Source organism: Chamaea fasciata, unplaced genomic scaffold, assembly GCF_029207755.1.
Source record: "Chamaea fasciata isolate MVZ Bird 193981 ecotype frontalis unplaced genomic scaffold, bChaFas1.0.hap1 SCAF_37, whole genome shotgun sequence".
In the NCBI taxonomy this organism is placed as follows: Eukaryota; Metazoa; Chordata; class Aves; order Passeriformes; family Sylviidae; genus Chamaea; species Chamaea fasciata.
Window position 1 is genome coordinate 788,783 of NW_027094122.1, and position 27,823 is coordinate 816,605.

The 27,823-nt window shown below is 49.9% G+C and overlaps 1 protein-coding gene across 1 annotated transcript in view; it reads right to left on the reverse strand.

Annotated features, from left to right (window-relative positions):
- The window catches only part of LOC136303562 (uncharacterized), a gene marked incomplete at its 5' end in the record, with an annotated part of 1,177,971 nt that overhangs the window by 27,193 nt on the left and 1,122,955 nt on the right, over positions 1-27,823 (reverse strand). The window lies entirely within an intron of this gene.

Genomic DNA, 27,823 nt, shown 5'->3' on the forward strand with positions numbered 1-27,823 from the left:
AGCTCTTCCTCGACCTGGCCACCGGCAGCTGAAGATGATCGACTTGGATTCTGGCACCTTCTTCAGACACGCTCCCTGGGGCCCAATTTGCAGGTGAGTCCACAGCTGGGGGGATGCTCCCAGATGTGGGCATGGCACGGCCTGGCCGGGCACCAAAGGTTCCTCCCTTTGCTGGGGCAGACGCCACAGATTCTTCACTCGGCCGTCAAGCTGCCTTTTGGCTCTGCGCAGCTGCTGAGGGCTGGATGTGCCGTGGCCGGCTGCAGGCTGGGCACGTGTCCTGCCCTCCTGCTCTGCCCCCAAAGGCAGCAGTGATGGGCAGCTTTGGGCCCAGCTCTGAGCACGGCCAGCGTGGCCTGGGCACTGCGGGCGCTCGGGACGAGGGGACAGGAGCCTTCGGCTGACGGGCACTTTCTGGTTTCTCTCCTTCCAGCCGGGCTCTGCGGGTGCTGAGGCTGCTCTGGGCTCTGCCAGGGCTCTGCTGGGCTCAGCCCCAGGCACGGCTGGGCCGGCTCTGCCCTCACATTGCTCTGACAGCTTTGCATCAGACGAGCCCATTCTGAGCCCACCGAGTGAGCTTTCTGCTTTTGCAGGTGAGTGAGACTCTCCTGCAGGCCAAGAGATTGCAGTGAGGGATCCACACCCAATTGGCAAGAACCCAAGCACTCCACAGTTCCAGCTGAACGCCTGGATCTCCACAGGATGTTTTGTCTGCCCCGCTCTTCATTCCTTTTTTGGCTGGAATCGTGCAACTGCCCTTTCTTCCTCCTCCAGAAGTGCCACAAGTGAGCAAAACCTGGCGAGTGGACGGCGTTCCTAAGGCAGTGCAGTCTGGAGCGGATGGATGAAGAATTGCCCTTCTGCACTTCCCAAGCAGAGCAAAAAGCTGTAAGTGGGACTTTGCGTCTTTAAGAAACCCCTGACAATTTCAAAGGGAATGTGCAGCTCATTCACAGGGTGAGAAGGAAGGTCGTCTTGTAAAGGATTTGGGGTTTGGCAAAGTTTAGATTCCCAGTCCTGCTTGGAGCTGGCAGGGCACAAAGCAATTTCCGATTGCTTCAATCACAGTTTAAGATAATACTGGAAACAAACCACAAAATCTTTTTTAAAAGGCTGCTGAGGTCAGCAGGATGGATCCATGCCATCAGCACATTTATGGAGTAAATAACGGAGATCTCATTTGAAAAAGTTCAGTTATCTCTTTATCCAAAGCTATAAAGTATTTTTACTACGCTGCACTTGGGTTTTGTTTTTATCTTCCACTTTTTTTTCTGTGTTGTTTTTAATTTTCTTTTTTTTTTTTTTTCTTAATAGAAAACTTGTCCTAGGGAAGGAATGTCCTTTGCTGCTGGTTCCCGTGTGGAGCAGCTCCCCAGGCAGAGCCCGGCAGCTCCTGGCCCTGCAGGGCTGAGGCTTTTCCCCGTTGCTGGGCACAGACTGATGGAGCAGCACTGCTGAACACGGGGACACACAGAGGGAGCAGGAGCAGCTGCCTGTGTCCACCTGCAGCTCCAAGGCCCAAACTCTGAGCAGACAGGGCTGGAAGAGACTGGCAGGCTCCCTGTTTGCTGTGCTGCCCCACTTGTGCCCGGCCCAGCTCTGCGGGAGGCAGAGGGAGAACAAGGGGCAGCTCCGGCCAGCCCCCAGCACAGGAACACCTCCGGCCCCGGGCCTCGGGGCACTGTCAGCACCCGCTGCTCCGGCCACGGCTTCTGCTGGCCCTGACGGCGACAACCAAACTGTGCCTGATCCCCAGGGAGCAGCAGCAGGGCCTGGATCCGATCCCTCAGTCTGGGGCAGGGCTGGACAAACGACCCCCACAGCAGCAGCAGCAGCAGCAGCAGCACATGGAGCTGAGTTTGAGCACAGCCCCCGCCACTGTTCCCTCCCGTGGGCAGCGGTGTCACAGCAGCCTGAGGCACCCGGGAGCCCTCAGGGCCCGCAGGGACTTGAGATGGCAGCCCTGGGCTCCTGGGGGTTGTGCAAGGAACAGAGGTGAGGACTCCCTCTCCACGTGGAGCTTCCAGGTGGAAAAGGCTGCTGTGAGCAGGCAGCTGCAAGGGCAGAGGAAGGAGGGTCTCGACCCCTGGATCTGTGCCACTTCCACAGTCCTGGGCAGCAGCCACCGAGCCCCGGGGGAACAGAGGGCACAGCAAGAGGGACAAAAGCAGGCAAGGTCAGAGACTGGAGAGAGCCAGACCTGGGAGCAGGAGCAGCTGCTTCATCGCACTCTTGGAGAAAGCTCTCGGCTGTTTCTAAGCGCTGAAAGGCGTGAAGGGCAGAGAGGAGGGGACACCAGACAATGCTCCTGTTTGCACACCCTCCCCTCTCAGTGTCCCAGAAGGAATTGGATGAACTGTATTCTTCTCTCTGAGTCGTCTCGTTCAGCGTGAGCAGCTTAGCACCAGGAGCTGAAGGAGCTGAAGCCTTAGGCCACAAGAGCTGACCAAGAGGGAACTTTTTGACCAAAGTAATGCTGCTAACATGGACCTGACTGAATCCAGCAGATAAAATCATGGGAATACAGAATCCTTTCTGTTGGGAAAGACCTGGGAGCTCATCAAGTCCCAGTGTTAAGCCAGCAGTGTCAAGCCCAGCACTAAAGCCTGAAGTGCCAAGGCCTGGACAAGAGGCCTGACTGAGGCCTGAACAAGCGGCCCTGAGCCAAAGGTGACCTCTCGATGAACCTTCCAGCCAAAGGTTATCTTTGTATCTGCTCGTTAACAAAATATGCACCGTCATTAGCGTTGTAATAGATGCATCCTCTCCTTAGTGAAACGTGTATTGACCTTTCTGTATTTAGAAGCCAGACAAGGCCATGAAGTCTGACATCTGGCCTTGTTTGGGGCTGTAGGGTCAAAGGCAACTCCCCTGGTTCCTCCTTGGGCCCTGGCCAGGCTTTGGGAGAAACCCAAGAGGAGGATGCAACCAGATGTTCCTGCACTAGGAGTGCTGCTGGCAGTGTGTTTATTCAGCACTATCAAAGCTGGGCCCTCTCCCAGCCAGGCTGGAGCCTCAGCTGTGGCTGGAGGCAGCTGCAGGAATTCCCAGTGTCCGGGAGAGGCTCTGCAGTCCTTGGCTGTGACAGCTTCCCCAGCTGCTGTGTGGGTGTGGGTGATGGGAAAGGCTGAGGGTAACTGGTGATGGATCTTTCTCAATCACTGCGGGCAATCCGTGGTAGTGTCGGCTGGCTGCATTGCTGAGCTGCTCCTTCTGTGCTCCTTTGCTGCTTTGAACTGTAGTAAATTTCACTGATTCCTTCAGGTGCTGTCTGTGTCCTTGGTGCTGAGCCTGCCCACTGCGAAAACAAAATTGGCATAGCTTGGCCGGATCAGCACAAAATGACACTTTTTAAATCTAAAGGTGAGGAATCAGTCCTATCCGAAATTCCCGGATGGGAAGCCCTTCCCTAGAGTTCTCTGGCTCTGGAGTGGGCTGAGGTGGGAACAGATTTTTGACAGGGGCCGCTGTATTAGAGGGTGTAAAGTACCCCACACTGGCTCTGAAATGGCTCACTACTCAGCCTGAGTGGGTACCACAGTGGTCTCTTGAAAAGGAGAGACTTAGATGCCCTAAAAACCCTGGTACAGGAACAACTGGCTCAAGGACACATAGAGCCATCTATGAGCCCTTGGAACACCCCAGTATTTGTTATAAAAAAGAAATCTGCTCAGTGGAGGTTACTCCATGACCTGAGAAAAACCAATTCCACGACGGAGAGAATGGGCACATTGCAGCCTGGTGTGCCATCGATGTCCCACAATGCTGCCTGCCTCCTGGGACATCCTGATTGTGGACTTAAAGGGCTGTTTTTTCACTCTTCCATTACCCCCAGATGATACCCCAAAGTTTGCCTTGACCGTGCCTTCTATTAATAACACTGCACCAGTGCAACGTTACCAATGGGAAGAACTTTCCCAAGGCGTGGGAAACAGCCCCACGATGTGTCAGTGGGGTGTTGCTCAGGTACTCTGATCAGTGAGAGAACAGTTTCCAGGGGCATACTGTTACCATGGCCTGGATGACATTTTGATTGCAACCCAAACCAGAAAAGAACTCTCACTGATTCAGCCAAGCCTGTTGCAAGCGTTCAAACCACTTGGGCTGCAAGTAGCACCAGAGAAAGTGCAGCAGCAACCACCCTGGAAATATTGGGGACTCAAAATAATGAACCAGACCATACAGCCACAAACAATTCCGTTTCCAACCAAAATTCTAACTCTAAACGATGCACAAAAACTCTTAGGTACCATCAACTGGGTCAGACCTTACCTAGGACTGACTGACTCTCAACTAGCACCTTTATTTGACCTCCTAAAGGGTGACTCTGAATTAACTTCCCCCAGAAAATTAATCCGAGAGGCAAAAGCTGCTGTTGAAACAGCAGAGCAAGCTATCACCAACAGACAAGTCCACCGGATATGCCCAGAGGTGTGGATCACTGTGTTTATTCTCATTGTTAGTTTTCATCCTACTGGTGTTATTGGGCAGTGGAATCCACGCTGGCCTGATCCTTTGCACATTCCAGAATGAATGCTTCCACCTCATCAAGCAAAAAAGACGGCACCCACCGTCTTTGAACTAACTGCACAGTTAATTATCAAATGTTGTCGCAGGTGTTTACAGTTGAATGCTACGGATGCTTCAAAAGTTGTCTTGTCTCCGTGACACAAGAGCAATTCTAATGGTGTTTTGCTAACAGTACAGCCTTGCAAAGTGCTGTGCAAGGACACTGGAACGCTTTGGGCACCTGCCCGACGTGTCTGTCCTACCTTACGTCCTGTCCAAGACCACCAGCAGCATTCTCCTGGTGGCCCCTCCACAGACGGTGTGGAGCCGTGTGTGGAACAGTGCTGGAAACAGCTTGTTCACCGACCTCGGGGAGAGCTGGGACTCTTAGAGTGACGGTGCATTTAAGGATTCTGTTTGTTTACAAACTGGTTTTCTGTTTACAGAGTGGTTTTTTTCTGTTTACAAATTGTTTTTCTGTTAATTGTTAATCTTGTTAATTCTGTTAATTGGTTTTTCTCAGGGTTTTAAAAGTTGAACGTTTTCTTGTTTTAGTGTTAAGTTGTAGTTTGGAACCATAAGCAGTTAACCTGTAACATGCCAGCCCGGAAGATTGTGATCTCGCCTGACAGCTCCTGGGAGTGAGTGCTGCAGCTCCAGTGGTACATGGGACACATCACTGGCTGAGCAGAATTAAGTTTGTCAAAACCTCCTTCAAATTAAACCCATGCTGTCTTGTGTTACCCTGTCTGCAAAAGGGCCCTTGCAAATGGGATAACGGAAAACAATCTGCATTTTAATAAAAGCAAAGGCAGGAGATGTAGCAGGGTCCAGCTGGTTCACAGCTGGGCATAATGAGTCTGATCATAACAGACCCAACTGGGCTGACCTGGCTTGTTCTAGAAGTCCCTGGGGGAACAAAGAGCTCAGCCAAGCCCATCCAAGCCCTGGCTGCAGACACACCCCTGGCCAGAGATGTGGGCAGTGAAGAGATTCCCAACCAGTTGGCTTTCCAAGCCCGGGAAATTCAAACTCACCATAAAAGGGAGCTTGGAACAATAAATTGTGGCTGTTGGTCAGAACTCAAGAAGATACTGTGTGGTGTGTCTGTCTCCAACCCACCAGCCTCGTGTTACACTATGTCTAAATCTATGTTTCTATCTATATCTCTATCTTTATATGTGAAACAATAATAATAATGTGCAGTAATGCTGACAATACTGATTTGCCACCTTTGGCTGCTCAGGGATGTGACACTAAATACCCTACAGAAAAGCATTGGCCAGGACTCAAATGTCAGTGCTAAACTTTGTGAGACTGCTTGCAAGGAATAAAGGAGGAAGGGATGAAATTGGTGATTTTTATGGGGTTTGCTGATACTGTGGTGTGGAATGCTCTGTCTGTTACTGTGAAAATACAGTGATTTGGACTGCTGGTGTTTTCATGTACCAGACTATTCACAAGCTGCAGGATCATCAAACAGACAAAGGGGCAGTTGAAGGAGCAGGTGAAAAAATGAGGAGATGGGAACCTGTCCTGATGGAGAACCCATCCCACAGATGTTCTCCATACCCTTAACGATGGACCCAGTGGGGAAATGGAAACCCCTGGATGTGCACAGCTGCGCCCAATTTGCGAATACAACCGTGCACAGTGAGACTTTGACTTCTGGGGAAATTGTTCTGGGTGTGATGGCCCCTGACAAGGCCACCCCAGAGGCTGCAGGGCTGGACCTTCATGCGTTAGAATTAATTAGGACAAATCAGAAGCAAATGAGAGTTATCAATACAGGAATAGGAACTCAGATTTCTCCAGGACACTGGAGGTTTGAGAACTGCTCACTGGAGCTTGGCCTTGAAAAGCGTTGATGTCATGGGAGAAGGAATTGATGCAGATTGTCAAGGAGAAATCAAAGTCATCCTTTGAAACAATAGTGAACAGAGTGGATTATTTAAGCCTATGGCGTGGCAGCAATTACTGATGTTGCAGTTTGAAAAACAGTTGTGAAGAGAGGAGATCCACAGTGTCACTGCGGTCCCCTGGCTCCACAAGGCCCTGCAGGCTCCCAGGGCACCTTTGGTTCTATGGGGCCCGCAGGGTTTAGCTGGCGGGCAGGGTCAGCACCAAAGAGACACGCACCAACTTAAGGAAGCCCAACCCCACCGCGGGGGGACCCGCCTCCCGCCGGGGCTCTGCCGGCACCGCCACCGGGACCCCCCAAAAACACCTCCCGGGGACCCCCCATGTCCCCTTGAGGGGCATCTGCGCCTCAGCTCTGGAGCCCTGCCAGATCCAAACATCAAGCTGCCCGGCCCCGACAGAAAAAAGCCCCGGGAGCCATAAATATATTTTCTGTGAGCTCCAAACATCCCTCCCCGCTTCAAAAAAACCGCCCAGGATATTTGGGGCGCGCTCCCCCTCCCCGGTCACCCGCAGGATACGGGGGCGATGGTCCCGGGGCGAAGGAGCTGCAGATCCAGAGAGCAGTGAAGTCACGCAGTGCCTCCTCTGCCGGCTCCAGCTCCTCCATCCCTCCTCTTCCTCCTCCTCTGTCCCTCCTCCTCCTCCTCCTCCTCCTCCGTCCGTGCGGCCGCGGGCCGGGAGCTCTCGGGTGAGCGGGGCCGGGCCGGGACACGATGGGAAAGGGGGGGGTCACCCCCAAACCGAGCTGGGGGCAGCGGAGGTTTGGGGGAACAATGGGAAAGGGGTGAGAGGGGGGTATAGGGGGAGGTGGGACAGCGGGAAGGGAGTTCCCAGTCGGGGTCCCCCAGTAAACCCCAGGACTCCCAAGCCCTGTCCCAGCGCCCACAGTTCCCTCCACAGCCCCGGCTGAGTGGGGGGCTCAGCCCAGGACCCGTCATTGTCTGGGGCTCCCTCGAGTGCAGCAAATGGGAGAGTGCCCCCCAGGGTGGATTTTTGGGGGTCTCCCCACCATCACGGCTTTAAGAACCCCCGACAGTCAGGCGCCGCTTTAACTCCCCTTGGCAGGGCGACACCACTCCCGTTGATTCCGGTAGTGGAGCCCCCATGGGGGGGTTGGGGGTCCCGGGAGGGTTTGGGGGTCCCGGGGGGGTCTGGGGCTACCTGGGTGATGCCGATGGTGGTGATGAGGACCCCGTGCCAAGTATAAACCTTCTCAAGGGGGCTTGGGGGCGTGTTGGGAGGTCCCATGGGAATTTTGATGTCCTGAGAGGGTTTAGGGGGTTCGTACGGGGCGTTTGCAATCTTGGGGAGTTTTTGGAGGGCCCCAGGGATGTTTTTGGGGTTCCAGGGCAGGTTGGGGTGTCACGGGGAGATTGGAGGTTCCCAGGGAGGGGCTGGGGGGTACCTGGGCAGGGCAGGTGACAGAGCTGGGACCCCGTGCCGGGTCCGAACCTTCTCACTGGGCAGCGTCAGCGTGTTCAGGGAGATCCTGGGGGACCCCGAGGGTCACCCCAATTCCCAGGGGACCAAAAATTCTAAGGGCTCCCCTGAACTCCCTCACCCCTGGATCTGCTGCAGGCAGGGGGACACCAGCACTCGGCCCCTACCCCCACTATCATGGGGCTGCTTTGTGTGAGTATTTATATTTTCTGAAACTCAGCTGTGCATGCTTTTTGTTGGCCGTTGAAATGCTGTAACCACAGCTGAATTGAAATTGGTCGGTTCAAAGGAGCTGATACAATTTTATCTGTTTGCTCATCTAACTTAGAGCAAGAAATAGGCACAGACTCTGGACTGAGGGATGTTCACTGGTATGTTTGAAAATTTGTGTTTGATAATTGAAGTTAAACATCATGAGAAAACCTCATAAACAGGGGTGAAATTCAACATGTAAAGTGCTTGTTTTCCTTTGTGGCCTTGTGTGAACTGTCTTGCAGATCAAACTTCTAACTCCTTCTATGTGAGTTAGCATTAGCAATAAGTGGCAAAGTCCATCCTGTTGTTAAGAATTTGGATGCTGTGTAGGGTAAATCCACCTTTTCCCCCTATTGTTTGGCCTCTCTTCTTACCATTTCTGTAATCATCAACGATTGAGTAAATCCCCAAGAGCATTTTGTGGTAGTGATGCAACCACACTTGCCATTTTGTGAGTGTGTGATAAATACGTATTAAATGGTACCAAATGAGCTCAGCAGAGATAATAGGTTGTGTGCTTTTCTCTAGAGGCAAGAACACCAGGTGTGGCCTGGTGTTGGGATCGTGGATCACAGGAATCAGTCGATGACCTCAGTTTTAAAACACCAGTCTGGCTGCATTTGGTCTGCTCTTCTCTCATCTGGAATCTCTGCCGTATGTGCAACTACAAACCCTTGGTTTATAAATTTGCTTAAAACATTACAAATCTCATACTGATGTAAGACTGCTCCTGCGAGGAAAGGTTTATTAAAGAAACAAATCTTACGTGAGAAGAGTGCAGAGAAGAGATGCATTTTGCCATAGCTGTACGGCTGAACCTATGGGGGTGGACAGAAATTCTGAATCTTTTCTTCCGGCCCCTGTGTTGGAGGAAGGGTTAGGTTGGAATCCTGCAGTTTTCTAAAGTAGTGTCTTGGAAGAGAGAGGAATGAGTCCCAGGCTGAGCCTTCCTTTAGGAGAGGAACTGCAGGTATCCCGTCATGCCGCGCGCCGCTTTGCGCCTCGGTGTATCCCGTCATGCCCTGCGGCCACGCTTTGCGCCTCGGTGTATCCTGTCATGCCCTGTGGCGCTTTGCGCCTCGGTGTATCCCATCATGCCCCGCGCCGCTTTGCGCCTCGGTGTATCCCGACATGCCGCGCGCCGCTTTGCGCCTCGGTGTATCCCGTCATGCCCCGTGGCGCTTTGCGCCTCGCTGTATCCCATCATGCCCCGCGCCGCTTTGCGCCTCAGTGTATCCCGTCATGCCGCGCGCCGCTTTGCGCCTCGGTGTATCCCGTCATGCCCTGTGGCGCTTTGCGCCCCGGTGTATCCCGTCATGCCCCGCGCCGCTTTCCGCCTCGGTGTATCCCGTCATGCCCTGCGGAGCTTTGCGCCTCGGTGTATCCCATCATGCCCTGCGGCGCTTTGCGCCTCGGTGTATCCCGTCATTCCCTGCGGTGCCACTCTGCGCCTCGGTGTATCCCGTCATGCCCCGCGCTGCCGCTTTGCTCCTCTGCGTACAAATGACGTCACCGGCGTTTATTTCGCCTCTCATTTGCATAAGTTTACATAAGGCTGGCGCCTCGGTGAGGTGGGCGGGGTCAGAGCCACACCCAGGCCCCTCCCCGTACAAACCAGTAACTCCCAGTCCCCGTGGTCAGTGACGTCATTCGCGTTTATTTGTGCTCTCATTTACATAAGTTTGCATATCAGTGCGGTGGGCGGGGTCAGAGCCGTGTTGGCCCCTCCCACTCCCTCCCAGTAGAACCCAGTAACCCCCAGGCCCCGCCCAGTTTGCCCCGCCCTTGTTGTCGATCTAGATAAGGGAAGGGGGCGTGGCCTGATGAGGGGCGTGATCGGTTCACATGTGGGGGAGGGGCAAAGGTTAAACCACGCCCAGAAACCCCGAAACCAGTATAAACCAGTATAAACCAGTAACCCCCAAACCCACTCCCAGTCCATCCCAGTATCAAACCAGTAACCCCCAAACCCACTCCCAGTCCATCCCAGTATAAACCAGTGACCCCCAAACCCACTCCCAGTCCATCCCAGTACAAACCAGTGACCCCCAAACCCACTCCCAGTCCATCCCAGTATAAACCAGTGACCCCAAACCCACTCCCAGTCCATCCCAGTACAAACCAGTGACCCCAAACCCACTCCCAGTCCATCCCAGTACAAACCAGTGACCCCCAAACCCACTCCCAGTCCATCCCAGTATCAAACCAGTAACCCCCAAACCCACTCCCAGTCCATCCCAGTATAAACCAGTGACCCCCAAACCCACTCCCAGTCCATCCCAGTACAAACCAGTGACCCCCAAACCCACTCCCAGTCCATCCCAGTATAAACCAGTGACCCCAAACCCACTCCCAGTTCATCCCAGTACAAACCAGTGACCCCAAACCCACTCCCAGTCCATCCCAGTAGAAACCAGTGACACCAAACCCACTCCCAGTCCATCCCAGTACAAACCAGTGACCCCAGACTCACTCCCAATCCATCCCAGTACAAACCAGTGACCCCAAACCCACTCCCAGTCCATCCCAGTACAAACCAGTGACCCCAAACCCACTCCCAGTCCATCCCAGTATAAACCAGTGACCCCAAACCCACTCCCAATCCATCCCAGTACAAACCAGTGACCCCTAAACTCACTCCCAGTCCATCCCAGTATAAACCAGTGCCCTCCAGTCCCCATTCCAGTGCCCTCACCTGTCCGTACTGGTTTGAACTGGGATCTCTCGATGCTCGGCAACCTCCAGGGAGCGGCTCAGGGCCAGGGCCCGGCGCTGGGGGATACTGGGAGTTACTGGTTTGTACTGGTTTGTACTGGGTTATACTGGTTTGTACTGGTTTGGGGGTTTTCCTTACTGGTTTGTACTGGGAGGGGCTTTAGGGGTCACTGGGATGAACTGGGATGAACTGGGAAGGGATTTGGGGTGACTGGTTTGTACTGGTTTATACTGGTTTATACTGGTTTGGGGTTTTTCTTTACTGGTTTGTACTGGTTTGTACTGGGAGGGGGTTTGGGGGGTTTTTTGGGATTTTTGGGGAGAATTTGGGGGATTTTGGGGATCTAAAAATTCCAATTTTTAATGGGAATTTTGGGGTCATTTTCTGGGATTTTGGGGCTCTGAAATCCTGATTTTTAATGGGAATTTTTGGGGTGAATTTTTGGCGTTTTGGGTGGGAATTTTGGGGAGAATTTGAGGGATTTTGGGGCTTCAAAAAACCCCATTTTTCAGTCGGAATTTTGGGGTCATTTTTTTGGATTTTGGGGCTCTGAAATCCTGATTTTTAGTGGGAATTTTTGGGTCATTTTTAGGGCATTTTCGGTGAATTTTGGGGGATTTCGGAGCTCTAAAAGTTCCAATTTTTAGTGGGAATTTTGGGGTGAATTTTGGGGGATTTTGGGTCTTTAAAAATCTCAATTTTGGGAGGGAATTTTGGAGTAAATTTTTGGGATTTTGGGTGGAAATTTTGGGGTGAATTTTTGGGGATTTTGGGGCTCTGAAAATCCCAATTTTTAGTGGGAATTTTGGGGTTTTTTGAGGGATTTTAGGTGGGGATTTTGGGGTGAATTTTTGGGATTTTGGGTGGAAATTTTGGGGGTTTTGGAACTTCAAAAATTCCAATTTTGGGGTGAATTTTGGGGATTTTTGAGGCTCTAAAAATCCCAATTTTCAGCGGGAATTTTGGGGTAAAATTGAGGGATTTTCAGGCTTCAAAATTTTCAGTTTTCAGTGGAAATTTTCGGGTCATTTTTTGGGATTTTGGGTGGAAATTTTGGGGTGAATTTTTGGGATTTTTTGGGATCGAAAAATTTTAATTAAAATAGTCAAATAATTAATTATTTAATTATTTTAATTAAAATTAAATTAAATTAAATTTCAATAAATTTTCAGCTCGCCGGTTTTTGTTGTTGTTGTTTTGCTGTCGCCGCGGGTTTTTTTTTTTTTGTTTGTTTGTGGGAGTTTGAGGCGGTTTTTGGGAAAATTTTTCCCCTCAGGTTTTGCCGATTTGGGGATTTCTTTTCTTTTTAAAGCGATTTTTTTTCCCAAAAAAATTTCGTTTTTCCCTCTAAAATCCCCATTTCCCCCCCTAAAATCTCCCTTTTTTCCCCAAAATCTCCATTTTCCCCCCAAATTTCCGTCTTATCCGGCAAAACCCCCCGCGCGCCGCCATCTTGTACGGCAACCCCGAGCGGCCAAACCACCCCAAACCTGACAAATTTTCCCGTTTCCCAACCAAAATCTCCATTATTCTCTCTAGAATTTCTTTTTTTCCCCCTTAAATCCCATTTTTTCCCCCCAAATCTCCATTTTCTTCCTTTTTGTACGGCAAAAAAAACCCCCGCGCGCCGCCATCTTGTACGGCAAGATCCTCAGGGCGCCGCCATTTTGCCGCCCGCTCCTCACCCCTCACACCGCGCCGCCATTTTGTACGGCAACCCCCAGCGGTCAAACCACCCCAAAACTCCCTAAATTTTGCCCTTTTCCCCCCAAATTTAGAGTCGGAGATTTCCATTTTTATCTCTAAAATCCACTTTTTCCCCCAAATCCCCCTTTTTCCACCCAAATCTCCGTTTTCTCCATTTTGTACGGCACGATCCTCAAGACGCCGCCATTCTGTCGCCCTCACGTCTCCCTCAAACAGCGCCGCCATTTTGTACGGCAACCCCCAGCGGCCAAACCGCCCCAAAACCTCCCGATTTTATCCGTTTTTTCTCCAAATTTAGAATCGGAAAATCCAATTTTTATCTATAAAATCCCCTTTTCCCCGAAATCCCCTTTTTTCCTCCCAAATCCCTGTTTTCTCTATTCTGTACGGCGAAATCTCCGAGCCGCCATTTTGTCGCCCTCACACCGCGCCGCCATTTTGTACGGCAAGCCCCGGAGGCCAAACCGCCCCAAAACCTCCCGATTTTATCCGTTTTTTGCCCCAAAAAACGAGTCGGATATTTCCGGTTTTTAATTATTTTGAGTTTTTCAGGATCCCCCCTCAGCCCAACGTGTCTTTCCAGGGTCTTTTCGGGGTGTCTGAGGGCGCGGCCGGAGCGGCCCCGGGGGAGCTCAGCGGGTTTGGAGCGAAGGTTTGCCGGAGAGGGCCTGATTAAACAAACAAAAAAACCCCGAAATAAATAAAAATGTAAAAATATCATTCTGGGGAGGGATTCCCCCTCCCCCCAAATTTTTTGGGTTTTTTTTGGGGGGGTTTTTTTTGGTCACCTTTGGCCGCCAGCTGCAGGTGGTTCCGGAGGCGCCAGCGGCGCTGATCGGCCTCGTGCGTGGTGTGATAAATAAGAATGGTGATTAAGTTATAAGTTGTTGGTTATAGAGTTGTAATGTTTTGTTCAAGAGTTATAATGCTGTTTGGCAGTTTTGTCCACTCTGTATCCCCTACCCCAAAATCCCACTTAGCTTTTCCATCAAGTCAAGCTGTTGCTGCTCCCTGGCATCACTGCTCCCTGGCATCACCACTCTCCATTTCTGCTGCTGCTCTGCCTGCCTGCACCCAGCCTGTCCCATCGGCTTGTGCCCTGCTTGCTCCACTTCCTGTCGGATCCTCTTCCCACTTCCTGCTGACAACCGGCCTGTCACTCAGGCTGCTGCTGCCACCCTTACGGTAATTAGAAGAGCCCAGCTGCATGGTGGGACCATATCAACACCAAGAACCCCTAGCCAAAACGAGCCAGCTCAAAGTTTCAATCTGCCAAAGACAGCACTGGACTTAGCATACACAAGGGTATTTATGCCGAGGGTTTTCATAAGTTTTTGTATCTCGCCATAACTTACGAAGTACTTAAAGAGCAAGACACCCCTGGACTCCATGAGCCAAGAGAGTTCTTTGGAACCCCCGCGAGGCGAGAACTCCCACTCTGCAGCACCAGCAGCAAAGTGGATTGCACCTCCTCCTCAGCGGTGTGGACGAAAGGGAGCAGCAGCGGCGTAGGCCACCCCTCGAGACCCTGTTTATTAATAAAGGCATTTAAAGGAGGAAACTGTGTCTCCTGCCCATTTATAACACATGGCCTTGGCAAATGAGGAGACAGGGGAAGGAGGCAGCTCTTAGGAACAGAATTATTCCTTTTATCCTCTCTATGCCTGTTTAAGTACTGCCTTCCCTTAGGGGGATAACTCAAGCAAACACCTGTTGGATGCCATTGTGTTTTCAGGGATGATTTAGGGATGGCTGCCCATTTCTAGTGATCCTGTTCAGAAGTGGTTTAAAATGTACAGTAGTGTAGGCAGAAAGTCAAGCTAGAGCTGCTGTGACAGTGCTTCCATCATCTGTCAGCATCCTGAGTGTTGTGAGCTAAACCTGAAATTTGATTTGAACTGCCTGATATCTGCCAAGGGGCAGGATATCATTGCTGGAGAGAAATCCTCTCATCTTCCGCGACTCCATCCCCAGTCAGATGGAAGAACAGGTTGGTATCCAGAGGTGAATGGCACTGGACCTTTACGGGGCACAGAAATCATCCATATCCCCATGCTTTTAAGGAAAGGGATTCTGAGCAGAGGGCCCTTTGGCTCTGCGGCAGAAACTGTTTGGAAAAAGTTGCTTTAATAATAAGATTCTGACTGAAGAGTTTTGCAGAGGATGGTTTGCTTATGGAAATGGTCAAGCGGTCGTTCTGGTATTTGGACACCAGGTTACAAAAAGAGGAAAACTACTGTATCGGTATACACGAAGTGAATGAAAAAGTAGATTAAAGGAGAAGTTCAGAAGCCAAAGCTGGAGAGAGGTTCAGAGTAACCCAAAATTGCCATCCAAGATCTTGGGGAGGAGGGTTGAAACCTTTCTGAGGTATTACTGTGCGTGTACTCCCTAATGAATACATTGGGTGTGTTAGACCAAACCAGACAATTAATTTTTAACACAGAAGGACTTTGAGGACAACTCTGACACCCAGAGGAAAGAAAAGGCTTAATGGAAAGTTTCCATCTTCGAATCACTGCTAAAGTAGAAGTGCTGTTTTGTTAGTGGAAAATGTCAGTGACATTTCAAATAATTGTGTATTCCTGAGAGGTGTCACTACAGTAAATCCCCTTTGTGGAATAGTTAAGTCACAATTGAAATTTGGTGCTGTGCAGTAGTCCATTGTTCTGGTACTTAAACTCTTTAGGGAACAGTCCCCATAAGGGGTAATGATTTGCTGGTGGCCAAGAAATGTATTTTCTGTATGATCCAGGTGGAGAAGTAAAGGAAGAAATGCTGTGAAATGGACACATTTTTTGTACACCTGAAAAGAGACTTGGATGTGATATGCAGGCAGATATCAGCTTTAAATTCGATGTAGTCAATGTTCATGGTATTAACATAGAGATCTTTATCAGCAGAGGTGTATTCAGGCTTCTTCTATTTTCCTGTCCATTTGCTTCAGTGTAGCAGTGTGAGATCAGAGCCCAAGGCTTTGCAGACTGGCTCCTCATTTGTGCCCCTGTTTGAGGCAGGGAACAGGTAGACCTGAGAAACAGTGAGAATGCCAGCACAGGGGCTCCTGCTGCACGTGCTGATGCGTCCCTTGTGTGGGATGGAGACTGCCCACTTGGTTTGAGGATTTGCTTCCAGGCACCTGATTTCTCTGAGATGGTGTCATTTTCTCTGTAAATGTGCCTCTATGGCTGTAGCTGCCAACAGTTTAGTCTGAACAGTATTCATCGGTTTGATTGTTTCCTGCTCCCTCTGACTTTGTGGTGCACAAGTCGACCTAAATGTCTCAATAATGAATTATTGCTGGGTAATTAATCAGCTTCCCCTGCTTTAGACAGTTGCCTCCTAGAACTTACCATTATTCACCTCCATCAGCCAAGACATACAGACATTAATTGCCTCATAATATTGTCAGGAAGATGTCAGGTAGTACTGCCAGGGTGTGAGTGCATCTCTTTGATCTAAGCAAATTTTGTTAGTGTTTTGCCCCTAATCTCATTCTACACATTTATCTTGCCAGTGCCACGAGCTGGACTGAGGACACATCATCAGGGTGCAGTCAGGAGCAATCTGTCCAAATGAACAGTGATTTCAGATTTGCAATGGGAAGTGAGTAATTCCCCAGCAGGTAAGTCACAAAACCAGTTACTGACAGCTGGGACAGTGGAAATTCTCCTTGCAGTGGCCTTGTTTTAAACACCAAGATGAACATATAATGCATGCTTAGAAGGTGCAAACAATGTCTAGTCTCATTTCACTCAGTGAAATTTGCTCAGCTTCATCTTGGAGCACTGGAGACATTTTAGTATTTCAAAGTGTATCAAACTATTTGCCCAGTATTTGGAAAAGCTACTCAGATTTAGTGGAAATGTTTCTATTTCAGACCCAAACCACTTTGATATTTGTTAATTTTATTAGTGTATTGAAGTTCATTGACACTGGGAAAAGTGATCCTGTTTCTTCAATTGATAACACCACAGGAATTGCCTTTTTATTAATCTTTATTTGGATGCCTCCCTGTCCCTATGGAACAATGGGGTTGAAGATGCAGTCAGGTAGAACACTGGAAGGAAAAGGCCAGGCTAAATATTCCTTGAAATAAATAGGTCTCTTTCCCTTGACTTCAAAGGAAAAGAAAACCAACCTAATTAAATACAATTGAGGGGAAGAGGAAAAAAATGAGAACCTTTGATTTGAACACACTTTGGAGCAGAGCATGGAGAGATAGGAGAATGATCTCTGTGAGATGAATAAGTTGCCTCTCCTGCTGCATTTGTTTTGGGGTGGGTGAATCATTTCTTGAGGATTCTGTTTTTAAAAGTTGGATTTGACTTGGTTGATATTCCTTTCAGCATCTAGATTTTCTATTTTGGCTTGTATTTTTCATACAAGAACCATGTTGTTAGAGCAGATAGCTGGTCCTGCAGTACAGGCAGATCTCATAAGGGTAGGAGGATAAGGAAATACACCGGAAAGGACAATATTGAAGATTTTATCAAGTTTGACCTCCTGGCAGTTGAAGCAAGTTGTCCCTCAAGGTCTTGTGGGAGCTGTTTCAAGTGAAGAGAGCACGAGTCACAAACACAGTGAAGTTCTCTGACTGATTCTAAACAGGGTAAAGAATTAGCCCCTTCACCATCACGCCTGGATTTTTACCTGGGGAGAATGTCTATGGAAAAAGATTGTGGCTGTTGTGAAGGAATAATGTCCAAGGCAGCCGAAAATCTGCGTTGGCTGATGTGTTGTGTGTCCTCCCTCCTCCCAGTGTTTTCAGTCAGTATGTCAGAGCCTTTCCTGGCATGTGAGACATTCCTTGAAGTGTTGAAATGGTTCCTTGGGACTCCCTCACTCTTGGCAAAAAAAGTAGGAGGAGTGTTGGGGGTTAGGTTTGTTCCTTCTTTCTCTAAAGAATTTTTTCCCCACACGTTACCAAGGAGACCAAGTGTTGGATACTAGAGAGTACTTAACCGAAACAAAGAGGTGGACAAAGGTGGAAGGGGGAGATAACGCAGGTAAAAGACAAAGCTTGAGGCAGCTGCGTGCTTTTCTTTCTCCGGCGTTCGGGGAGACGCGTGTCTGCCGCTCCTCGAGGATCTCAGCCGCCGCAGAGCACGCCGAGCAGAGAACGGCTGTTGCTGGCTGGAGGAGTTTCACTGTGGCCAAAGGGATCCAGTCCTGGGAAATCTACTATCACCAGTTCGGCCTGAATCCTGAGTTTTCCCGGCCACCTGCGGGAGCTGGTCCAGGCCCTGCCTCGCCTTCGGCTCCTTCGGCGCTGCTCCTCTTGCTGCAGCGTGACCCTGCACCCCCTGCGCTGCCGGGACATCCTGCCCCTGCCTGCCGGGACACCCTGCCATCCCAGCGACCAGCCCGGGACTTTTCCACTGTTTCAGCTTGGTGCTCTGAGGATCCTGCGGGGACAGCGAAACCAAACTGCCCTGGGTTTTGTGAAACAAAGCCCTCGAGGTTCTTGGTACTGTTGTCGTTTGTCATTAATGCTGTAGTTGTTTGGTGGGGGGGGAGTTTTTTGTGTTTGTTTGCTTTGTATTACATACTAGTAGAGAACTGCTATTCCTATTTCCCAAATCTTTGCCAAAGAGCCTCTGATTGTAATTTTACCTGGCAGATACCTGTCTTCCCAAACCAAGACAAGGAGGAAGGACAAATGTGGAGAGTGTGATTGATAACTGGCTAGCTGCAAACGGTCACGCAGACATGAGAGAGCTTTGCTGAGCACACAGGCACTCTCATGAAAACCAGCAAGGCAGTAAGCTTCGCATGTCCTTGAGCACAGCTGCTATACGATAACAAGACCTTGTAGCTGAAAGATATGAGGGAGAAGCACAGTAAAACTAAAACTTACTCAAACTATGTAACCACAAAGAAATGTAGAAAGAGGCGTAGCTGGCTTTTAGTCTGAGCACCAATCCTGAGCTTAACTCTTGCAATATGCATGAGCTTATTAGTGTTATTATAAAAGCATTGTGTGAATTAACAATAAACGAGCTTGGTTGACGACCACCTGGTGTCCGCCTCTCCCTTCTCCAACAAAATGGTGACCCTCGACGTGATAGCCCTGCCTTTACCCTGAAAAGAAAACCATCGGTTGGTGAAGTAGAGTTGGGTCCTGTTTGCAGCCAGGACGGTGCTAAACGACGTAGGGAAAGCACCCCCAAAGATCACAGCGGTGGTTTTGGGCCATACGTGCTGCCGGAGCCGGAGAGCTGCAACAGCGCTGACGATCAATATGGAAAGGCAAGCAGCATATGATTTATTTATAGCAAACTTAGAAAGGAGGGAGCTTAAGGGAGTTGATTTGCGTCAGGAACTTCCAGGGTTGTTAGCCTGGGGATATGCGAAAGGGGTTTTTGTTAATCCGCATTCCGTGCATGAGTTAAGTGAATGGCGTTTGTTCGGAGATAAGTTATGGGAAGCAGCTTTAGATAATGATAAAACTACTAAGAAATTAGAGAAATTGTGGCAAGTGGTGCACAATGAGTTGTTACAGTATCAGGCAGAGAAAAGGGCAGCAACTCAGGCTCAGCAAGCTCAGAATAAAAATAAAAGTTATAACAGTTGGTTTGATTGCCCATTGCCCCCTGCCCTGTCCTCAGTTCAACTGCCACCGGTAATGGCACCCTATTCTGCTGGCTCAGCCCCTTCGACTGCCACAGCATCAGCACCGTCTGACCCAGTGCTGGAACCCCCCGCCCAAAGCAGTGAGCCGATCCCTGGGGCTGAGAGTGACCTAGCGGGGGCCATTGCACGGGAGCGGCGAGAAGCCTGGGCAGCTGTAACAAAACCCCTTATGGACTCAGGGGATTCTGAAGCCGCAGAGGTGGCAAGGGAGATCGCCTGTCCGGTGGTATTTACGCCAGTGGCAGAGGGTGGGCTGAATGTGACAATGACTGCTCTTGATTAGAAAATTTTGTCTCAGTTATGAAATACTACAAGTAAATATGAAGTTACTAGTGAGCCTGTAAAGCAGATGCTAAATTACATTTAGACTACTCAAGTATTGCTGCCAAATGATTGTCACTCTATAGTTAAGCTTATTCTAACACAACATCAACAGCTGTTATTTAATGCACATTGGCAAGCACTCTGTCAAGAAAGTGTAGCAGTGAACAAGAGACCCGGTGATCCATTGCATGGTGTCACTATAGAAGAGTTAATGAGGTTAGGTGCATACCTTAAGACTGAGGCACAAATAATCGTGGGAGCAGAGAAAGTGAGAGAAGCAATGCAGTTAGTAAGAGCTGCCATAGATCAGGTAAAAGACAGCACAAGAGTACCTATGTATATGAGAATTAGACAGGGTCGAGACAAGTCTTTTGGAGCATTTATAGATAAGGCAGCTGCTGCAATAAATAAGGCAGGAGTTCCAGAGTATATGAAGGAAGCATTATTAAAGCAATGTGCACTCCAAAACAGTAATGAAACAACAAAAAGAGTGCTAGCTACACTGAGAGCCAACTGGACTATTGAGGAAGCATTAGAAAGGATGGCACTTCAGCCGACAGGGTCACAGGCTTTTTTAGTTAATGCTATAAAGGAGTTGAGCTTAGGGTTGCAGAAACAAGCTGAGTCAACACAGACTCAGGTGTTAGCTGCTCTTGCCCCGCTCCGAGCGTCCACGGCTGCACATGCCACTTCCTCAGAGAACCGAAGACCACCTTCCCTAAAATGCTACTGATGCGGCGGGGGTGGACACATGAGGAGGAACTGCCGGGCCACAGAAGTGTGGTGTCAAAGCTGCCAATCAAACACCCATAACACATCAGCCTGTCGCCGCAAATTGAGAAACTCCCATCGGAGCGCGACCGGCAACCGCGCCCCAACACAAATTGCTGCCGTGACATCAGCGTCACCTCCTGCTTGCAGCCAGCAACATCAGAGAGCCTGGGACTCGACCTGGCAGCAGCAGTAGATACCACCTTGATGACAACTCGTCCTACTAAAATCCCAACTGGAGTTTATGGACCTGTGCAAGTTAAAGGACAAATTTATGGAGCACTACTGCTAAGCCGCTCTTCTATTTCTGTAATGGGACTATTTGTGTTACCAGGAGTTATTGATGCAGATTTTACAGGAGAAATTCAAGTTATAGCATACACTCCCTTTCCTCCACTGACGATAGCGAAAGGACAGCAAATTGCCCAACTTGTTCCATTACCACAGATAACAAAGGGATTAACGCCTCAGCAACACCATTCTCGGGGTGATAGAAGATTCGGGTCTTCTAGACTAACATTGCTCACTATGGACCTACATAGTCGACCAAAAAAGAAGGTCAAGATCACGTATGAGAACCGGACAATTGAACTTTGGGGCCTTCTTGATACTGGAGCAGATACTAGCATAATTGCTCCAGAATATTGGCCGCAACATTGGCCACTGCAGTCGAGTACATCCAGTTACAGGGGTCGGTGGATTCACATTCGCACAAAAATTGCCATTACTATTGGTAAAGCTAGATAAAAAATTGGTGCAAACTGTGTTCTCAATTGTTGCTTTGCCTCCCACTGTGCAGTGTCTTATTGCCATGATGTCCTGGCCCAGCTGGGAGTGGTGTTGACTAACGAGTACAAACAAAGTTAGGTTTAGATGGCTGGCTAAAATTACTGGGTTTGAGTGCATGGCTATGTTCTGTTGTCAAATTTGCTATAATAGTTGGTATAGTGATTTTTTTAGCTGTATTGATTTTACCATGTTGTTGTTTGTGCTTACAAAAAATGATGCAAAAAATGGTGGATACTGCATTTAATACCACCCTTCTTGCCCAAAAAGAAAACGGGGGAAGTGTGGAGAGTGTGATTGATAACTGGCTAGCTAAAAAAGGTCATGCAGACATGAGAGAGCTTTGCTGAGCACACAGGCACTCTCATGAGAACCAGCAAGGCAGTAAGCTTCGCATGTCCTTGAGCACAGCTGCTATACGATAACAAGACCTTGTAGCTGAAAGATATGAGGGAGAAGCACAGTAAAACTAAAACTTACTCAAACTATGTAACCACAAAGAAATGTAGAAAGAGGCGTAGCTGACTTTTAGTCTGAGCACCAATCCTGAGCTTAACTCTTGCAATATGCATGAGCTTATTAGTGTTATTATAAAAGCATTGTGTGAATTAACAATAAACGAGCTTGGTTGACGACCACCTGGTGTCCGCCTCTCCCTTCTCCAACAGGACACGGCGCCCACTGCACTGCGGGCTCCTTCTCCTGCCACAGCTGGGCACACCTGGCAACAAATCATGACGACTTGTGGGGAAACCAAGGGCTTTGTGGAGGCTGCATTGCTCTGCACACACGCGGGCCACCTGCAGCACAGAGCTTTGGCCCCCAGAAAGGTAAACCCGAGGGGAACAGCTGGAAACGGTTTCATTTTCACCTTTCAATAGAAGCAACTAAAATCAAAGTTACCAAGAAGGGCTCGATCCCTGGTGCCAGCTCGGTGTGAGAAAGGAGGCATGACTTTATTTCAGTGCTGGGTGCGTGGGGAATCACTTTCCTAACACGTGCTCAGCCAGAAATCTCACCTACTCATTTGTAACCATGGAAACAAGACCTACTCATTACTGTGCTGAAACTCACAGGCTAAACATTCCCTCAAATTAGTTGACATATTTAAATCACTTCTCAGAAGTTACTGACAGGAGAGTAGGGCTCTCTTGAGAGTCTCGGGTGGTCATTTGGGGAACATCCCATTCCTGCAATTCTCCTCTGATGCCCAAGAGCCTCCTACAACCACTCTTTTCCCCTTGAATGCATTCCAGCTACATTCTTAGGAAGACTACTCTATTCTCAAGGCTAAGGAAGCCACTTGCACACATCAATCACTGCTCCGGAGGAATAGAGGGCTCAACACTCTGTTAATGCAAAGGGAATTCACAATTTGTTACAGTTCAACATTTTCTCAAAACCTGCCTTCTCTGGGAATTGCTCACAAGCATGTCCTCAATGCACCTTGAAAATGTTTTTGCTGACTGAAGCCAGAGTGTGTCTTTCCTTCAGCAATTCAGAAGAAAAACACAAACTGCCTACTGAAACCCTTCTGCTCCCTTCCAAATCAGTTCACTGCTCAACCACGAGCCACAGGCTCATGCCCGATTCCCTCAGTGAGATAGGAGGTAATATTTTGCTTCAGCTGAAGGGTTATTAGAAGAAAGAAGGAAAGTTGTTGGTTCTAGGTGTTGTTATTTAGGGTTTGGATTTGTTCTAGTTGATTTGTTGGGTGTTGCCGTGAGCTGGGAGAGGGGCCAGCGTGAAGACCAAACCAAAAGGGAAGTAGGGTAAGAGGGGAGGGGACAGAAAAGGAGGCGGTGGGGACAGAATACAAGTTTCCTATTTCCTGGCCAAAGGGAAAGGGGACACGGTTCACCCTGGGCTGGGAAAGGCAATAAAAAGCAGCATTTTCTGTGTGTGTGTTGTGTGTGTGTTTGGCTCTTGGGAGAGGGAGATACACACCCAGCTCAGGTGAATCCTTCCTAAGAAACACTTCTCTTTGGCTTTGATGACTTTGTCTCCCCATTTAATTTCATCTAAGAGTTGGCTCCTTTCTAACACCCCTCTCCCAGCAGCTCAGGGCTGCATTGCACAGTGCTTGCTGTGTGCCAGAGAGCTCAAAGCAGGCTGGCCTGGCGCCCCGGAATATTTCTGCAGAACACTCTGCATTTCACCCCTTTGCTCTGGCTCAGTGCACAACTCCAGCACTGCAGGCGCTTCCTCCCAGAGCCGCGTGAGGCCCCGGCTCCTGCAGATGTGACCTGACAAGCTGTCCCTGCCTGCCGCTGGCCTCGCTTCCCCCGGCAGAAGCGCCGTGCCTGAAGGAGGCTGCCCTGTGCCGGAGCCTGCGGAGCAGCCCGGCTCCCTCCCCTGTGCCCAGAGCGCTGCACACACTGCTCGCCTTGGCCAGGAGTTAGAGGGCAGCCGGCACAAGGGTGGCAATCCTCAGCCAGGCCTGCAGCCCTCGGCTGTGGTTTGCCTTTCTCTGCTCCTGTGCACGCTCCGGACGGCCGATGCCACCGGGCTGTGCTGTGCCCAGCACGGCCACGCTTCCCCTCGGGAGCAGCCGGCTGCCAGCTGGGCTCTGAGAGCGCAGGATTCGCCCGGGGCCCCCAAGAGGCACCCAGGGCCGGGCTGCTGCCTCTTGCAGCTCCAAGGGCCTCCTTGCAGCTGCCTCTGCCCCGGCTCAGGCTGCTCCGGGCTCTGCCAGGGCTCTGCTGGGGCTCCAGCCTGGGCAAGGCGGGGCCTGGGCTCACCCGGCAGCCGCTGACAGCTCTGCACCAGCTCTGCGCCTTTCCCAGCAGCCTCCCTGATCTTTCTGCTGTCTCACTTGGGCAAAACTCTCCCCCAGACAAAGAGATTGCACTTAGGGATACAAATGCAAGTGGCAGCAACCCAAATGCTCTCGAGTCAGAGCTCAAGGCCTGCATCTGCACAGGGTATTTGGGCTGCCCCACTCGTCCTTTGGTTCTGCCTGCAAATGCCACTGCCCTTTCTGCCTCAAACACAAGTGCCACAGCTGGGTAAAACCCAGCCCCTGGGCCATATTCCAAAGGCACTGCGGTCCGGAGAGCATGACGAAAGAAGAGCCTACTCCCCCTTCAAACCGTACCAAAGAAGGCATCAATGTCACTTTCCACCTCTAAGCAAAAATGGACAGTTCAGAAGGAAATGTTGAGCATTCTCACAGGCTCAGAAGGAGGACAATCTTCAAAATGACTTGAGGTTTCAGAAACTTTATTTACAATCCTAGGCCAAAATACTACCCTACAATCCTAGGCTAAAATCCTACTCTACAATCCACTACAATGCTGGTGATGGAAGGAAAAGTTTTTAAGTGACTGGTCCATTCCTGTCAACTCCTTCCACTTCTTAAAGGTAAGGATGAGTGGCACCAGGCTGGATGTAGGCTTGGCTGATGTTACAAATGGATGCTGCACAAAGGAAAACAAAAAAGCCAAGAATGAACCATTACTTTGCAAGCTAAGAGCCCCAAAGGCAGGGTAATCTTTTTTTCAATGAAAAGGGGATTGAGTCAGAGTAGGTCTAAGGAGCAACAGTGGGACAACAGTGGCACAGCTTACTGCAAGAGCTGCTAAATGCCCCAGGCCTGGAAATATTTCAGGTCTGAGCATCCTGATCTCTTGAAAGACGCCCCTGCTCATTGCAGGGCACTTGGACCAGATGACCCTTACAGGTCCCTGCCAGCCCAGCCCAGTCTAGGATTCCTGGCTGTTCTCATTTGAACAGCACCAAGAGTGGAGGTGAGGAGGACGAGGCTCATCTGATGCCTGGCAGTTCAGTGCAGGAGGAGCCCGTCCCTGGGACACTGTTTCCCCTGCAGCCCCTTGGCATTTTACCTGCAGCAGCTCCTTGGCAGACCAGCGCCGCTCCTCGTCTCTCTGCAGGCAGCAGCTCAGGAAGTCACGCAGCAAAGGGGAGAGGAGCTTGGGCTGCTGCAGCTCTGGGATCCCTTTGGTGGCTATCAGGAATCGAGCCTGGAGAAAAAGGAAAGACGAGTCTCTCAGCTGCTTCTTTCACATCTGGAACTGCTCTCCCAGATCCCATTTTTTCAGCTGCACTCTGCAGGGGCTGTTTCTGCCGTGGCACAGAGGAAGAGATGACTTTCCTGGACCAACAAAAAACCCAAAGCCTGATGCAGTCACAGCTTTTCCAGCATCCAGCAGATCTTGCCCTGGCAGCTGATTTCATTGACTGACCTCCTTAGTGGAAACTACATCAGCAAAAGCACCTTTGCTTCTCTGAGGATTCACCTGACCAGCTTGACAGGCTAGTTGGAAGAGGGACTTTGCTCTACTAACTCACTCTAGTATTTCCAAGGAGTATGACATGAAAAGCATCTCTGCAGCACTTGCTGGTCCCTTAAGCACAGCTGCTATAAAAGTCATCAAGCTTTTTCCTTGGTTCTTGAAAACAATGGTAATTAAAAGTAAAGAAAGGAAATCCCTCAGTTAAGGCAAGTTTCCCTGTGAGAAGAATGGGGGTACACTTCTCTCCAAAGCACTGTTTTAGAAACTTGGTTGGGTTTGGGTTTCTTTCCTTCATTTCAGGAAAGATAACAGCAGCTCTAAGATGCTTGTTTCCTGTTAGTAGGGCCATCTACACGGCCAAAAGAGCTGGAACGACTTCTAAGCCAAAGCCAAATGTTGCCTGAGAGGGGAGATTGTCTGCCTGGGCTAAGGCTTGAGTTCCCCCACGGATGCAACCAAAACCCCAGCAGATGCTGATGTGCTGCCGGGACATTTTCAGAAAGGGACCGTGGTGGAAGTAGTTCCAGCAGATGGCAATGGGATTTTGTCCAATGGCACACGGAACGTGGGATGGGGGAGAAAGACAGCGGGATCAGAGAGTATTTACACCTTACCATGAGAGGACCTTTATTCCCGTAAGGAGGTTCTCCTTCCACCATTTCAATGCCCACAATTCCAAAAGACCAGATGTCTGCTTTGGGGCCATAGGACTCAGCTTTTGCAATTTCAGGCGCCATCCACCAAGCAGTCCCGGTCACCGATCTCCGTCTACTCTGCTCAGGGGTGAGTTGAGCAGAGAGGCCAAAATCAGCTGGGGAGAAAGCAAAAGAAGGTTTTGATTTGAATCCTGTGCAATTAGGAAAGCAAGGAAAATAATTGCCCAGTTGAAGTTTGAGAGTGTGCTGCTGAATCTCCTGGACAACTGTCCCTGCTCTGTTTCCTCAGGACTTTAGCCAAGGAAATATGGCATTGGCTGCTTCAAAAATCCCCACATTTTTTACACGGCCTCCAGCAGTGTCTTTTGTTCCCCTGAAGCTTTAGACTTGTAGCCCCCTCCCTCTAGAAGGGACACACACAGAGCAATGCCACTGTGCACGGCTCGATCCTTGCCATAGGTCTGTGCACGTTGCCACCGCGTGGTCAGCTCACAACAGGCTCCCTGCACTGCCACCAGCACCGTTTTGGGGGGGCTGGCACTCACTCAAAAGCAGCCCCACAGCCCACATATCCCTGGAATGCTGCACCTGCCCAAGAATATACTGACCCAGCTTGACAGAGCCATCCGTTTTGAGGAGGATGTTGAGGCTCTTCACATCTCGGTGTATCACGTGGTTGGAATGGAGAAAATCCAGTCCTTGCAGGCACTGAGAGAGAAACCAGAAACGGGAGGGCAAAAATCAGTGATGTGATTTTATCACACAAGAAAGGAAAGAGCTCTCCAAGATTCCCTTTGCAGGGGAATGAGGAGTAATGGCAGAAGACAGTGCCATTGAGGGCAAGAGCTCGCTGCTCCAACACAGGCAGGGCAGCACCTTTCTAAAGAAAGGCATATCAGCTTGCCAAAGAGCAACAGCAACTGCTGGTGTAGACTCTGCCCTGCAAACCAGCCAGGATGACTGCTGCTGCAGTGCATGTGCTCAGAAGTACAGAGCATTCTGGCTGCACTGCTAACCTTTCCAGCTGAGGACTCAGAGAAATGAGTCTTTCTTCTTTGCTGCTCCTTTCAAACAGTGCCACCCCCACCTTTGCTTTTACAGGCAAGGAATGCAGTGCAGACAGGCCAAAGTTTAGAGAGGCAAGATGGAGAAGAGCAAATACAAGAACCAGAGTGAGAATGCAACCGCGGGAGAGAAGCAGACAAGAACAGAGTCCAGTGAGTGCAGGGGCACTGGCAGGCAGTTCGCTTGAGATGCTCTTGCTTGCCCAGAGCATATCAGCCACACAGAAACAAAGCCTGGCTCACGGAATTGCTCCTGTCCTGAGCCCCTTTCCCAGACAATACTGCCCAAGCCCTGGGACGCACAGATGGGATCCCTCACCTCTCGACTGATGGTTGCAACGTGGTGTTCACATATGCGAACCTCAGCGATGACATCATCCAGAGAGCCTCCATCCATGTACTCCATCACCAGCCAGAGTTCGTTGAGCACAAGGTAGCTGAAAGAAGGGAACAAGGCCATGCAGATGAACATGCATACATTGGTTTCTTTGCTTGACTCTTGTTTCCAGGTCCCTTTGTGACAAGGACAGAATTCAAGGAATAGGCATGCCCTCCAGGCTGTGCATTGTTTGCAGTCTGTGCAGTCTCAAGGAGAACAGCACTTCTGTGAGAAAGGAGATATTTTAGATGGCCAGCAAGCCAAAAGTACAGTTTAGTATCAGCCAAGATGAAAAACCTGTCCCGCATGGTATTTCTGGAAAGGAGCACCTAGTGTTCCTGGCATGGCCAGCCCTGGAAAAGAGGGGCAACAATCCAAGGGAAATCCTCTCTAGCATGCTT